This window comes from Pan troglodytes, chromosome 3, assembly GCF_028858775.2.
Source record: "Pan troglodytes isolate AG18354 chromosome 3, NHGRI_mPanTro3-v2.0_pri, whole genome shotgun sequence".
NCBI classification, from domain to species: Eukaryota; Metazoa; Chordata; class Mammalia; order Primates; family Hominidae; genus Pan; species Pan troglodytes.
Genome location: NC_072401.2, coordinates 110,654,713 through 110,669,634, shown reverse-complemented (window position 1 = coordinate 110,669,634; position 14,922 = coordinate 110,654,713). Strand labels below are relative to the sequence as shown.

The following is a 14,922-nucleotide window of genomic DNA, read 5'->3' as shown; positions in this document are numbered from 1 at the left end:
TCAGATTGAGACTGTATTTTGCAACCTAAAGAAAATATAGGCATTTTATTACATAAGAGTTATCAAAAAGGTCACGATTGTATGATTTTTCAGCCATGGCAGGGGAAGAACTTCACCCACTGTGTAAATGTTAAAAACGGTGGGAGGCAAAATAAGATCACATTGCAATTTTGTCTGTTGGAATATGCTGGCTCATCTTGCCTGCCAGTATCTTGGAAGGTATCTTACAGGTAGACTGCATTCTGCAGTGTTTTGTAAGGTGGGCAGAAACTTAAAAGAGAGAGCGACTATTTTGAACTCAGACCATTATCTCTTTTGGAACAGAAGTGAATTTTAAAATTTTAAGTAGAAGAGCAGAGACATTCAGAGGTTTTAGACAATTTTATTAAAATTGTGAAAATTTCAATATAAAACATTACAGTTATTCAATATAAAATGGAGTTTTTTGACAACCATATTGCAGTTTGTTTTGATACTAGTAGGAGCCTTTTACCTCTTAGTGATTTTTTTTGAGGCTTCGCTCCTTTATGTTGCACCCTCCCTTTTCCCTTCCCAAATTGGTTCATCACAGAGCTATAATGAAATTAATACCTAACAAGAACCATATACTGAATTTTAATGTTTACTTTTTTTTTTTTTTGAGATGAAGTCTCACTCTGTCGCCCAGGCTGGAGTGCAGTGGTGCTAATTTGGCTCACTGCAACCTCTGCCTCCCAGGTTCAAGCAATTCTCCTGCCTCAGCCTCCCGAATAGCTGGGACTGTAGGTGTCCACCATTATGCCCGGCTAATTTTTCTATTTTTAGTTGATGGGTTTTCACCATGTTGGCCAGGCTAGTCTCGAATTTCTGACCTCAAATGATCTGCCCAGCCCAGTCTCCCAAAGTGCTGAGATTACAGTCGTGAGCCACCTCTCCAGGCTTGAGGTTTATTCTTGAGAGCAAGTGTTTCCAATGAAAACATAAGATACAGTAGTAAACAGTGGGGACATTATATACTCCTTTCTGTGAGTTATATACATTACGTAGAAATAGTCTGTATTTCAAAGATAATAATTATTTACTGAAGGTTTTTGAAAATAAAGTGAGGGAAATTTATTAATGTTGTTACTAATAACATGTTCAATTCTGTTTTATGAATTTCATAAATATCCCCAAAGATACTAAAATTTACTGCTTTGTGTCTGGAAAGAAATAGAGTTGATTGGTTAATCTTTTCTGTTTAATTTTACATTTTAATGTTGCTTATATTTTTATTGAGAGAAACTGTCATTGATTTGGATGATATTTCATCTCTGAAGGAGTTGACTGGGTTATTCAGATGCATATGAACATGTTAGGAACTCTCATTTTTTTTTCTGGCATTATCTCCTATCTAGTTGTTTGGAATAAAAATGAAATCTTTACTATTCAGCATTGTTATGTGATTAGTTTCATCTGCTTTTGGAAATAGAAATAGATACTAGCTTATTCTGAATATGTACAGAGCAGTGTTCACCTTAACCCATTGTTTTGGTGCCATTCTTTGTTGCATGTAACTCTCACGTAGGCTGTTAAAGTTACTTGAAAATATTAATTGAAGGTCATCTTGCTTTACCAGTATATCTAGTGGAAGAGGACCTGCAAAAGCAATGCCCCTACATAACATTCTTTGTCATGTAAATGGAAGAAATATTCAGTGAATATAATGAAAAGCACAATAATAAAACATTTCATTCAATTATCTACTGTTTATTATATACTCCCTATTTTCTCAGCACAGTGCTAAAAGCAGGAGGTAGATAAGTGTAAGAAACAGTCTGGTTTATGTTTCTGAGTGTAAGTGAGAATAGAGAAAATGCAGTGGAGAATGATCCTCTTCAGGGCACTTTGTATTCTATGTAAGATGGTTGTGTCACATGCTACTGCTCTCTGTAGCTTAGTATTAAAAAAATTCAACTTGGTAAGATATAGGAAAGTTATGTGGACTCATGTATATGTGTGCCTCCTCTCTAAAATGGAAACAAAATCATTTATTTGAGTTGTCACTTTCCTTCGTAATGTGGTTCTTTGTAGTTTGTTCAGTGAAGCTAATAATCTTTTTTATAAAACAGTATATTAAAAGTTAAAAAAATCTGAAATCACTATGTAGATAGTGATTAACTGTTGAGAAAAATTCCTGTTTTTAAACTATCTGAATGAGATTTAATAATTTGGTTTTTTTTTTTTTTTTTAATTAACTGATATCTTCTTTCTTGGAAAAAAAATGTTCCCTTCAGGGTTCTCCACATTCTGAAGTGCAGAGTGAGGTGGAGGCTGCATCCTTAGGGCGTGGAACAGCGTCTGCTAAAAAGAGAATCCTCAGTGTATGTTTGTTGAATGGATGAGTGAAAGTGGATGGAAAGAATATGATAAATGACTTCATTATTTTTGGTGTGCTGGATTGCTCGGATTCACAAGCATAAGAGCTACCTCGTAGATGGAACTCCTTCCTTAAGTCAAAGTAGTTTTGCCCAGACTGATGCATGGTAGATAAAATGCAAGACTCATTTCAGAGTTGTTAATTATGTTTTAGCTGTTCCTGTGCTGTGATTTGCATATTGCATGCTGTGTTGGAATTAGCAGAGGGCATACAGAGTGCGTATATATGCGTGTCTCTTTCTTTCTATAATGCTCTGTTAAGCTGCAGGACAACCTAGTTTATGATCACTAGGAAAAGTGGTGATTACATTGAGCCTGCTTTAGAAAGACTAGAAGAGGTCTTTCAATGATTTTGGAAAAAGTTTAAGAGTGTCTTGGCAACCATTTTCAAAGTATCACATTGAGAAGCAATTCTTTAATAGAGTATACTTTATTGCTAGCATGGTGTAGGTAGGATTGACTTATAAAACATAACTTTAAGTATTTGGTGTATTATAAATTGAATGTTTACTTTCTTTTGTTTCTGACTTTTCAGCATCCTAAATATTTTTTAATGAGCAATTACAGGTATGGTTAGTAGTCACTAAGTTGTAAATAGAATTAGCACACATTTTGAATTATGGGGCAATGTGTAGTGCTTATTTCAAAACTTGTCATTTCTGTTTTCTTTAACACTTATCTGAACAGATAAGCAGTGTTTTCTTGTTAAAAACATTGGCTTGAGGGAAAACCATGCACTAGAAAATTAGTATTTTGAGAAATTTCAATGAAAAGTGACATTCAACACCCGAGCTATATCTTAAGTGTTTTGTCAGTGATAGAAACCTCAGGGACAAGCCATCAGGAGTGAGAGTAGAACTGTGTTGAAGACCTCAGTGATCCTCTTGCAAATCACTCCAGCTCTGATATTACCTTACATCACTGTAACTATGCTCCAGGAAGACTGCCAAGATGTTAAAGCTCCCCCGCCTCCACATCACCCACAGCTAATTGATGATCTGATATGGGATGCTTTGACTCAGCTGTATCACATATACACACAGTGAGGTACAGAGGCAGCTGGCACACTCCTTATTTCTTTGTTTGGCAGCTTCCTAAAACAGCATGGGGTATGCAGAAACATTTGGCTCTTCCCCTAAAAGCAAAGAAGTCTGTTAACCCCAGCACAAGGTAAATAGGAAGTTAGCCAGAGTCATTAAAGTGTTGGATATTAGGGTAAGGACTGTGATTTATGAGTCAGATTCATACAATTTTGGCTTTTTAATTTACAACCATAAATTCTTATTTCTAAATTATCTGCTGAAGCTATATACCTAAAGCAGATTTCTATACGTAATGAAGGAATGCCAACCAAAAGACGTTCATTTGGTTGAGTTGGAGGCCAAGCTCAGCTGACTGGCTGGGTCCTCAGAGGTCGCTGACGTATTACAGCAGACAGTAGACGTGAGGGAGTTGTCAGACTGCCACCAGGGCTTTGTTTTTCCCACTCATCCCCGCCCTAGTTCTTGCCAAATCTGCTTTGCATTTGAAGTTGACTGAAATGGGTTTCACTGTTAACCTGTCAACTGAAACCTGTGATTTAGAGAGCTTTTTGTTCATTTCAGTTGTTGCAAGACATTGAAGTAAAAAATCTGGATTCTTTTAGAGCACTGAAGATGGCCAAATAGAGCAGCATCTGGACCTACCCCTAATTAATCGAAAAGTATTGTCAGGTGCAAGAGATGAGATTTTTGTTAGAAAGGTGGTCCTTCAGTACCAAAAGTTTGTTGTGGGTAATGACCTCTCTAGGGCTGTTCAGCAAATCCCTGGAAAACATTATAAAGAATTATACCTTCTTGGATTTAAGGTGGATTTATTCTTCCTAAGAGCACAAAATGCTTTCATATATTGGTTATTTCATTTATCTTCATAACATCAGCACGAAATAGTTTGTGGCAGTTATAATTATCCCATTTTTATGGAGAGAGAAGATAGGGTGCTGGGGAAACCTGAGAGCCACAGAATGTTTATGTTTTATAGTGTTTTTCTCTCTGAATAGATAAAAGTACTTTATAAATATCTGAACCTGTCTTTAGTATATGAGAAAGCTATTTATTATGGGTAAGGTGTGTACAGTAGAAGGATATTAACTGTTTTATGCCATAAGATAACGTTAGAGAAAAGCCGTAAGTTGCTGTCTATTAATCTTATATATTAAGTGTGTTTTTGGTGAATTGCAAGGACTATGAATGAAAAAGATTTTTTTTTTCTGAAAAATGAGTTAAAATAATCTTGTTCTTGGTCCCTGAAAACTGGGAATTTAGCTTGCCCAGGAGTATGAAACAGAACCAGATGTTGTTTTCCAGGGCAGAAAGCAGCCTGACGTGAACACTGGGGTCATGGAATCTGGGGGTTAGGTCAATCTTAAAGCATTGTTATTAAATTACATCAGAGACACTGTGAAGAAAAGTGATGTAAAATTATGGAAAGGGAATTGGACTCTTTGGAAAAAAGGTGTCTGGCAAATTTAGTATGTTGTCAAGAGCCCCTGAATTATATTTCAGGAAAGTGTTAGGTGAAACTTTATTAGATAGGATACAGATTTTTCTGAGGTAACGGAGAGTCTAAAAATACAATGACAATCAAGATAGAAGTTTATATCCCCTCTTGTAAGTCTGGGTAAATGATCAGGGGTGGCCTGGAAGCTTGACAGTATCAGGAACCCAGGATCCTAATGTCTTCTGTATTTGATCTGAGGCTTTCGTTTTATTGTCTAAGATGACTGTTTTTATTTTCCAATCTGTGGGGACTCCGAAAGAAGCAGTGGGAAACCTGCTCTTTACTTTTCAGTGCACAAACCAGAAGTCCTATATGTCAATGTCTGTCCACAATCCATTGGCCAAAATTAGTCCCATGTCCGCATCCAGCTTCAGGGAGGCTGGGAAACGTAGTCTTTAGCTAGGCAGCCATATGCCCAGCTAAAATGTGAAGGGCTGATTACTAAAGCAAGCAAGAAAGAATGGATATTGAAAAACCAGCATTCTCCAGCACAGAAACATACTGTGGAAAATATTTAATCTATTTTAAGATATGTATCAACTCTATGATTGTTTTAGAGCTCAATGTTATTCAGCATGCTTTCTGGATAATATTGCTGATGAATGCATGTTCTCTAACAGATTTTCCATAATTCAGTGAAGACACATGATGTAGCTGAACCATTATGATAATGAATTATGTATTTCTTATAAGGGCAAAGATAAGTTCAACACTTTTTGCCATGCTCCTTAATATTTTATATTGGAACAATCACACAGTGGTAACACACACACTAAGATAGTAAAGTTTTGTGGAAGCATTGCGAATTTACTTATCTACTCTATAGTACAAAATCAAATTTATCAGTCATGGTAGAATCAGAACTGCCGTTTAGCTGCAAGACAGAGTAATGATAAAAATTCCCATTGAGAATTTTCCCAGAGTACTAAGAATAATTTTTGGGGTCCCGGATGTGTATTTTCCATTTTTTTGTCTTTGGTAGGTATTGTAACACCTTTAACAATAAATTTCTTTCAAATACCTTAAAAAATGTTTTCATTTGCAGGATAGACAATATCAAATCTCTTCCTGCTTTCTGTTGTTGAAACAAAGTAGTCATGCTGTGTCTGTAAGCAGATTGTTTCTATAAAACAAAAGTTCCTTATGGTTTCTATTTCTTTAAATGGCATAATTGGTCATTTAATCTCAATGTAATATTTAAATTATTATCTGAATACACTATTGCTGGTGGTAGTTGTTTTTGTTTTGTTAATAACCATTACTGTATTTTGCTTTTCTGGCTGTAATGAAAGAGTGTGCCTATTATATAGGCCATTTTTTCCAAATTATTCCTAAGCCATGGGCGGAAAAGAGCTTTCTGGTTGTGGCCTTTTTCTGATTCCTTCATACAACGTCTTTCAGAATTATTATCTCAAATTATAATGCAAAACTGATAACCTATATAAAAATGTCAAATTTCAAGTTGGAGTAATTCAGCCACTTTGGGATCCTTTAGGATAAAATATTTTCCTTTGAAATTTTAAGTGACATTAATATAGGTATATAGTTTTAAAACTCATGATGATTATGATGAAAGAGTGTTTTTCTACCACACCTTCCCTCCACCCTCAATTTCTGTTTTATAAAAGCAACAACTTGAAATCATTTAGCTGCTGTTTCTGTTATTTACCTTCCTATTTCTAATAATAAGCTTGCAGAACTACTTTTTTATTTTAAAAAGTGTGTATTATAAGTTTTCCATTGATAACTGGCTTTTATAGATGAAGATTTTATTCTGTTATTCCTGCAGTTGCTTCACTCAAAACACATATGTATCTTCCCTGCCCTTTCAATCTAGCTGTAATCATAGAACAATATGACCCAACTGTGGCAAATTTCTATTTAATCATAATAAAATATTCACTGATGTTTATTGAACCACAAATAATTATTTGATTTTATTACAATTAAGTGGAAATTTGTCACAATTGGGCCATATTGTTCCATGATTAAATTTTTCTCTTGGAATTAAACATTGCTTTACTTTTATTTATTTTCTTACTTTTCTATGCACCCTTTACTATTTATTTCACCTTAAGATACTCTGCTAAAGCTATCAAATTCATCACTATGGTAAAATCAGACAACCTGTAGGATTCTTTTTGTTTGTTTTCTTGGTGGCATCCTGCGGGAGTTCTCAGTTCTCCCTCTGGACTGGTGGTCTCTGGCCTTAGAAATTGCTTTCCTGAAGCTTCCCCTCAGCATCATCCTGTGAATTCCTTTTGTTTCTCCTTCCTCCTTCCTGGGTCCCATTTCTTCTTCTTTGGGGGAGGCTCTGGATTTGGTGGACTCCATCAGCTCTTAATTTCTGAGAAAGGGCAGATGAGAGGTAAAGTTTTTGAGAACTCTCATTTCCAAAAATGTCTTTGTTTGGTTGACATATCTGATTTTTAGTCTAGTTAGTAAAGAATTGTACTTTGGAAATCATTCTAGTTTTAAAATTTGAAGGCATGGCTCGTCTTGTCTTCTGCTTTCCATTATTATAGTTGAGAATTCTGATGCCATCCTGATTATCCCTCATATGCATCCTGTTTTTCTGTCTGTAATTTTGTGAAGCTTCCTTTGACTACAATTTTCTGAAATTTCAGTATGGTATGGTTTTGTGTGAGTCTTTATTTAGTCATGAAGGTGGGACCTGGGGCCAGGGACTCTTCCATCTACAACATCCTCTAGTTCTAGGACTTTTGGGGGAAGAAGGTTTTATTTCTTTGATTTTTTTTACACCCCTTTACTGCTATTATTCATTCTCATTCTCTCCTTCCTCCTGCTTCTCTCTTTCTCTCCCATGGCTGCCTCTCCACCATATCCATATATCTGTACAGATGTAGATATCCCTCTCGCCACTTATCTATCTTTATAAGATATAGATGTCTATGTATCTACAAAAGTATTATTATCTCCATATAGCTAGATATCTCTATAGATATAGGTATACACACATATATAAAATATAGATATGTATCTGTAGATAGAATGATCAATTGATCGATAGATAATCTATTTTGTAAATATTTTTCCCAGTATGTGGCTTGTCCCTTCATTCTCTTAACAGTGTCTTTTGTGAATACTGACAAACTCATTTACATACTATTTTATGAAGTCCAAGTTTTTGGTTTTTTCTTTTATGGATAGTGCTTTCAGTTTTGTATCTAAAAATTCATGACCAAGTCCAAGATCACATGGATTTTCTCCTGTGTTATTTTCTAGGAGTTTTATAGTGTTGCATTTTGCATTCAGGTCAGTTATCTATTTTGAGTTAGGCTTTGTGAAAGGTGTAAGGTCTGTGTTTGGATTCATTTTTTTTTTTTTTTGCATATGGATATCCAGTCATGCCAGCACTATTTGTTGAAAAACATTCTCCATTGAGTTGCCATTGCTCATTTGTCAATGATCAATTGGCTATATTTGTGTGGGCCTGTTTCTAGGCTATTTTCCTTTGGCCCATTTGTCTGTTCTTTTGCCAGTACTACATTGTCTTGATAACTCTGGCTTTATAGTAAGTTTTGAAGTCGGGTAGCGTCAGTCCTCTGATTTTGTTCTTCATTATTGCGTTGACTATTCTGGGTCTTTGGCCCTTTCATATAAACTTCAGATTTAGTTTGTCAGTATTCACAAAATAACTTGCTGGGAAGTTGATCGGGATTGCATTGAACCTATAAATCAAGTTGGGAAGAACTGACTTCTTAAGGATATTGAGTTTTCTGTTCAGGAGCATGAAATATTTCTCCATTTATTTGGTTCTTTGATGTCTTTCACCAGTTTGGTAGCTTCTCTGATGCAGACTTTGTACATATTTTATTAGATTTGTATCTTTCTTTTAAATTTGTGGTAACATAAGTGGTTTTTATTTTTAATTTCAAATTCTAATTGTTCATTGCTGGTATACAAGAAAGCTGTTGACTTTGCATTTTAACTTTATATCCTGCAACCTTGCCATAATTGCTTATTAGTTCCAGGAGTTTTTGTTGATTTTTCAGATTTTCTATGTTAACAATTATATAATCTGTGGAAAAGACAGTTGTAAGTTTTCCTTCCCAGTCTATATGCCTCTTATATCCTTTCCTTGTCTTATTGTATTAGTTAGGACTTCCAGTGATATTGAACAGAAGTGGTGGGAAGGGACATTCTTGCCTTGCTCCTGAGTTTAGAGAAAGAGCTTCTTAATTTCTCACCATTAAGTGTGATGTTAATAGTTTGTTGTTTGTAGGTGTTTTTGCTCTGGTTGAGAAAGTTACCCTCTATTCTTAGTTTGCTGTGTGTTTTTATAATGAATAGGTGTTGGATTTTGTCAAATATTGTTTCTGCATCTATTTATATGACTGTATTGTTTTTCTTTCTTAGCCTGTTGTGTGGTGGATTTCATTAATTGATTTTTAAATGTCAAATTGGTCTTTTATACCTGGCATAAATCCCACTTGGTTGTGGAGTATAATTCTTTTAATATATTATTGGATTTGATTTTCTATTAAACTCTATTCTTTATCATAAATTACTGGACCAAGTGCATACCAACAGAAAAGATAGCCTTCTTCATATTTTCATAGCAGTCTTGTGTTAAGTTAGTACTGAACAGAGATAGGATTTGGGAACTGATTGAATGTGGTTAGTGAGGAAGATAAGATTATTGAAGATGACATTGATGTATTGAGACTTGCTGAGAATATCAATGAAGAAAGGACAAGAGGGAAATAAATATTCAAAAATATAAGTTGACTTTTGTGGTTCTAGTGATATGGGTAGGAGATATATATATCAAGTAACCTAACACTCAGGAAACAAATTTAGGATAGAGGGTTTTGGGAATCATGTATACATGACAGTGAGGGCTGAAGCTGTACAAGTGAATGAGATTATTGGGGAGAAATGAAAAAGAGATGAAAGATCTGAAAAAGACCTTGAGGCATACTTACACATAGAGAAATAAGAACTAACAAAGGAGACTTAGAAGATTCATGTTAGGAGAGGCCGGGTGCAGTGGCTCACGCCTGTAATCCTAGCACTTTGGGAGGCCAAGCTGGGCAGATCACTTGAGCTCAAGAGTTGGAGACCAGCCTGCCCAACGTGGCGAAACCGCATCTCTACTAAAAATACAAAAAATCAGCAGGGCATGGTGGTGCACACATGCAGTCCCAGCTAGGCTGAGGCAGGAGAATCGCTTGAACCCAGGAGGCGGAGGTTGCAGAGAACCAAAATTGTGCCATTGCATTCCAGCCTGGGCGACTGAGAGAGACTGTCTCAAAAAAACCCCACAAAAGATACATGTTAGGAGAGAACCAAAATGATACCATATCAGAAATAAAAGAAGGAAAAATTGAAAAAGCAAAGAGCCATGGATTTGGTGATTCAAAGTTCTTTGATAAAATTGCCAGAATGCATGAGGTAAAATGGAAGTGGAGCAATGATTGTAGACTATGCTTTCAGAAATGCTGGCAGTGAAAAGAAGTTAACTCCTAGGCATGGAAAGATTGAAGGAAGTGTCTCACCAGCAGTGAGGCTTGAGCACATCTGATTGTTGTGTGAAAGGAGCTGCTGGAGAAAGACTTCGACGATGGAAGATGGAAAGTGAATAATGGAAGGAAGTTACCATTTCATATATTGCTCCTGAAAATAAGCCAACAATGTGTGATTGGTTACTTGATGATTTAGCTGCCTCTTACAAAGCTTTATACTTTAATATAGAAGGTGTGTGTCAGTTAGTTTAAGCTAGGTTACTCTGTGATAACTCACAGTCCTGAAATCTCAGCAGTTTAAAATAACTAAGGTGTATTTCTTGCTGACAGTCCATGTATATTATGTAATAGGTCAGCTGGTGCTTTTGCTGCAGTTTATTCTTACTCTAGTACCCAGGCTAGGAGAGCAGGCTTCTTCTTGAGCATTTCCAGTCACCCTGGCAGAGGACAAGAGTCATGGTAAATTACACACTACCTTTTAATGCTTCCAATCCCAAGTGACTTCGTTGACCAAATGAAGTCCCATGACCATGCTGGCTTCCAAGGGCTAGGGAAATACAATCCTAACCCATGCTAGGAAGGAGAGCTAACCATAGTGTTGGTAAATATCTCTGATGGCAACTATAAATATATACTTATTTGGATTACTATATTCATGTATTGTTATAAAAATCTTTGTATTCATTTCTATAAAAAGGCATTAGTTTTTTTTTTTCTGGAAAATAATCCTATATCATAACTTTGCTTCTCAGGGGCAAATAAGATTAAATATATATCTCATTTTTATTTACAGTGCCGTTTTCAGAAATGCAATTCCAATTTTGACTGGGCACGGTGGCTCATGCCTATAATCCCAACACTTGCAAAGGCCAAGGCAGGCAGATCCCTTGAGCCCAGAGTACGAGACCAACTCGTGCAACATGGCAAAATCCTGTCTCTAGAAAAAGAAAAACAAAAGAAATGTAATTCCAATTCTGTACCAGAAGTACACATCGTGGTGATAAAGACATGACAGGGATCTATTAGATTTTGCCAATTATCACTCTAAAATTAAAGTCAGAAATAATGAAATGTGTTAATAAGTAAAATTATAAAACATTTTTCTTTGAGTTGACTAAAGATCCTTTGCATTCTTTAAAAATACTAGGTAATTCTTATAAAAAAATGTCAAGTGCTTTAAGGAGGAAATAGAAAGTGAAGAAAAGATCTGAACTTGGCTGCACCCATCAAATCTCAAACTAACAGTTTATCTCCTTCTACCTGTGCACTCCCATGTTAAAATATTCCCTGCTGTCCCAATAGGGTCTTATTTAGATTCAGTAACCAATTGCAATTTGTAAATGCTGTACAGGGAAGTGTTTAGTGTTCAGAGAAAGAGCTGTACTGTATTATCCTGGCTTCAAGCACAAGACTAATCTCATGAATCTGAGATTCTTCACAAATGTACATATTAGAAGTCTTCAGGAAAGCATCCCAGACATTTGTAGCATTATTAAAGATTTAAATTGTAAACCATTGTAAGTGTGGGCATGACAGAAGCAGCAATTTTATGGATTTTGAAATGTTTTTCTCATCACAGCTGAAACAGATTTTTCATTAACACTTTGCTGTGTCTGTTCAGAAGGGAGGCTCTAGAGCTAGCATAGAATGCAATCAGGGTGTTATTGCTGTTGTGTGACTTCCATTTCCTTGATGTCCTCTACAGACTTTTCAAGAGGCTTTCTCTAGGATTTGATTGTTCAATGAGTTTTACCTGGTTATCACTAAATTTAAGAGAGTAAAAGGAGTCTTTCTCTACAGTATTAATAAAGTTCCTTTGGAACACTTAAAAAGAGTTGAAATCAGATGTTGAGAAGCCTGCCAGAGAGATAAAGTGGAGTGTGTTCTGAACATCGGTTTTCTCTTGATTAATGCATAGCATTAATAGCTACATATCAGTGTGTGTGTGTGTGTGTGTGTGTGTGTGTGTGTGTGTGAATGAATATGCAGAGTCTGATGTGGTTAATAAGGTGACTTTACTGTTCAGGGAGCTAAGAAAAGATGAATTATTTCTAAAGAGGGCCCTCCTGGCCTGTCTTGTGTTGGGTTAACAAGTCCACGAAAGAAGGAATCATTGGCCAGAGCCACACGCTCATCTTTGAGACAACCGGGGTAAGATATAATGAAAAACGTTCAAAGTAAAAGCAAACAGTTGATATAAAAGTACAAGAAAAAATTATTTTTAAGACATGAATAATCAAAAAAAAATCTTGCTGTTACAAAGAAGCAGAGCTTGTTTGATATATGTTTTGATGAATGAGAAAATGTGTTGGATGAATGTAATATTGACAACATAGTAAAGTTGCATGTATATTATTCATCTCAGTTTACACTAGCATGCATTCCACTGGTACTTGTTAGTTACTTAATTTTATTGAATATAAAATGTTTTGAGAGGATGAATAACTTATTCATCTATTGAATCAGTCACCTTCAATCTGTAATAGTCAGGTATACATACATGCATATTGTCAAGTATTGAGTCTTACAAATTATTAGTTGATTTCAGAGACTCTGGAGTAAGGTGTTGGCTTGGTATGTTAAGTGAAATAGGGTTTAGAAACAGCCTGTGTAATGTTAGTGCTATGAAAATAACTTACAGGCTTTTAAATTTATATGATTTCCAATGAGAGCATGCAAATTTTAATGTGAAATTTAAAAAAGATTGTCCTGTGACTCTCTCTCGCTATTATTTATATATGTATAATATTATATATAAATATATAATATATAATATTTATATATAATATATAATATATATTTTATATATATAATAGAGAGAGATAATATATATATATTATATATATATATACTTGAGACAGGGTCTTTCTCTGTTGCCCAGGCTGAAGTGCAGTGGTGTGATCATAGCTCACTGCACCTTTGGCCTCCTGGGCTCAAGTGATCCTCCTGCCTCAGCCTTCTGAGTAGCTGGGATTAGAGGCATGCACCACCACACCTGGCTAATTCTTTTTATTTTTAGTAGAGATGAGGCCTTGCTATGTTCCTCAGGCAGGTCTCAAGCTCCTGAGCTCAAGTGATCTTGCCACCTTAGCCTCCCAAAATGCTGGGATTACAGGTGTGAGCCACTGCAACTGGCCTTGTCCTGTGACTTTACATATTTACTGTTGAACATATGGTTTGATAAATATATGTTTGTGGAATATATACCTGGTAAACAGATTCTAAGTGGACCATGAGTAACAAGAAATAGCAATACTGTTTGTCTGAAAGTCTTTGAATTTTAACATTACTTGATAATTGTGTTAAAGACTAGCCTCTCTAAAGTAATTCTGATACCTTTCAGTATTTGCACATTGATAATCAAAATGTCTCTGCAGGTGATTGATTTTTCTGTGTTGCTCAGGAGCACTGTAGCTTTCTTGTTAAATCCACTACAGAGATAGTCTGGGAGTGTAACATATGTATGATGAAGTACAGTCTCTGTTCTTACTTCTGAACACACAGAAGAATGTTTTGAAATGGCTTCTTTTTACCCTGAGCTGCACTAAATTTTAGCTGGACAAATGAAAAATAAAACCTTTCTTCGAAAAGATTTGAAGTGGAGAATGCTGTCAGATTGTTGTATGGAATTCTGGTAGAGATATAGTTGAGGATACATGATTTATATCTGTGCATACAGCTATATTAGAGTAAATGCATCTAACATATACTCTCTATGTAAACATATATGTTTACAAACATTTATATATACATATATACACATATATACACACATTCACATATGCATGTTATAATGCATATGATATTTTTATATTTATTCTCTCATACACTATAAACTATGTGGGAAACTTTCTCCTTTTTGTTTAGACACCAAACTTTAAATAAGCATCCAAACTGTGTACAAATCTGTAAATGTTACTTTAGACTTAAAGAGGAAAGGAAGGCTGTCTGATTGCATTTCCTTTCAACACTGCAATGGTGATTGTCTGAGGTCTCGTCTCCCCGTAATGGATGTACATTATCTTTATTTGGCTCATCCCAGCCACTTGTGTACAGTGCACAGAGATCTTTGCATTAGGCATGGAGCATGACTCCAAGACCACTACACTAGCAAAGTACAACATTTACTCTTTGGTCAATTACCTTCTTCGCTTCTGTTGCTATTTCAGGGGCAGGACAAAGGGTAACACAGGGCTCTGTAAATATGAAATTAGAAAGAATAGCTGGAAGTCCCTATACTGGGAGCCAAGTATACTTACCACATTCAATTCCATCATAGAATACAGGAAAATGAAAAACATATGGGTTGACTTGTTGAGTTGATTTTTGTTCTGTACTCTATTCTTGTTATGGATTTGTTTCCAGAATCAAACATTTTGACTGCTTCTTGGTGGATGCATGTGGGTTTGAAAATATCACAGCATGTGGGACCCAGTAAAACATGAATTTTGTTTTCCTTGGCTTCTGTATGTCATGATCTGTTCAATATGACAGTCTG

General features: G+C 35.6%; 1 protein-coding gene across 6 annotated transcripts in view; it reads left to right on the top strand.

Moving 5' to 3' along the window:
* COL25A1 (collagen type XXV alpha 1 chain) overlaps positions 1-14,922 on the top strand; it is a 496,864-nt gene that overhangs the window by 93,409 nt on the left and 388,533 nt on the right. The window lies entirely within an intron of this gene.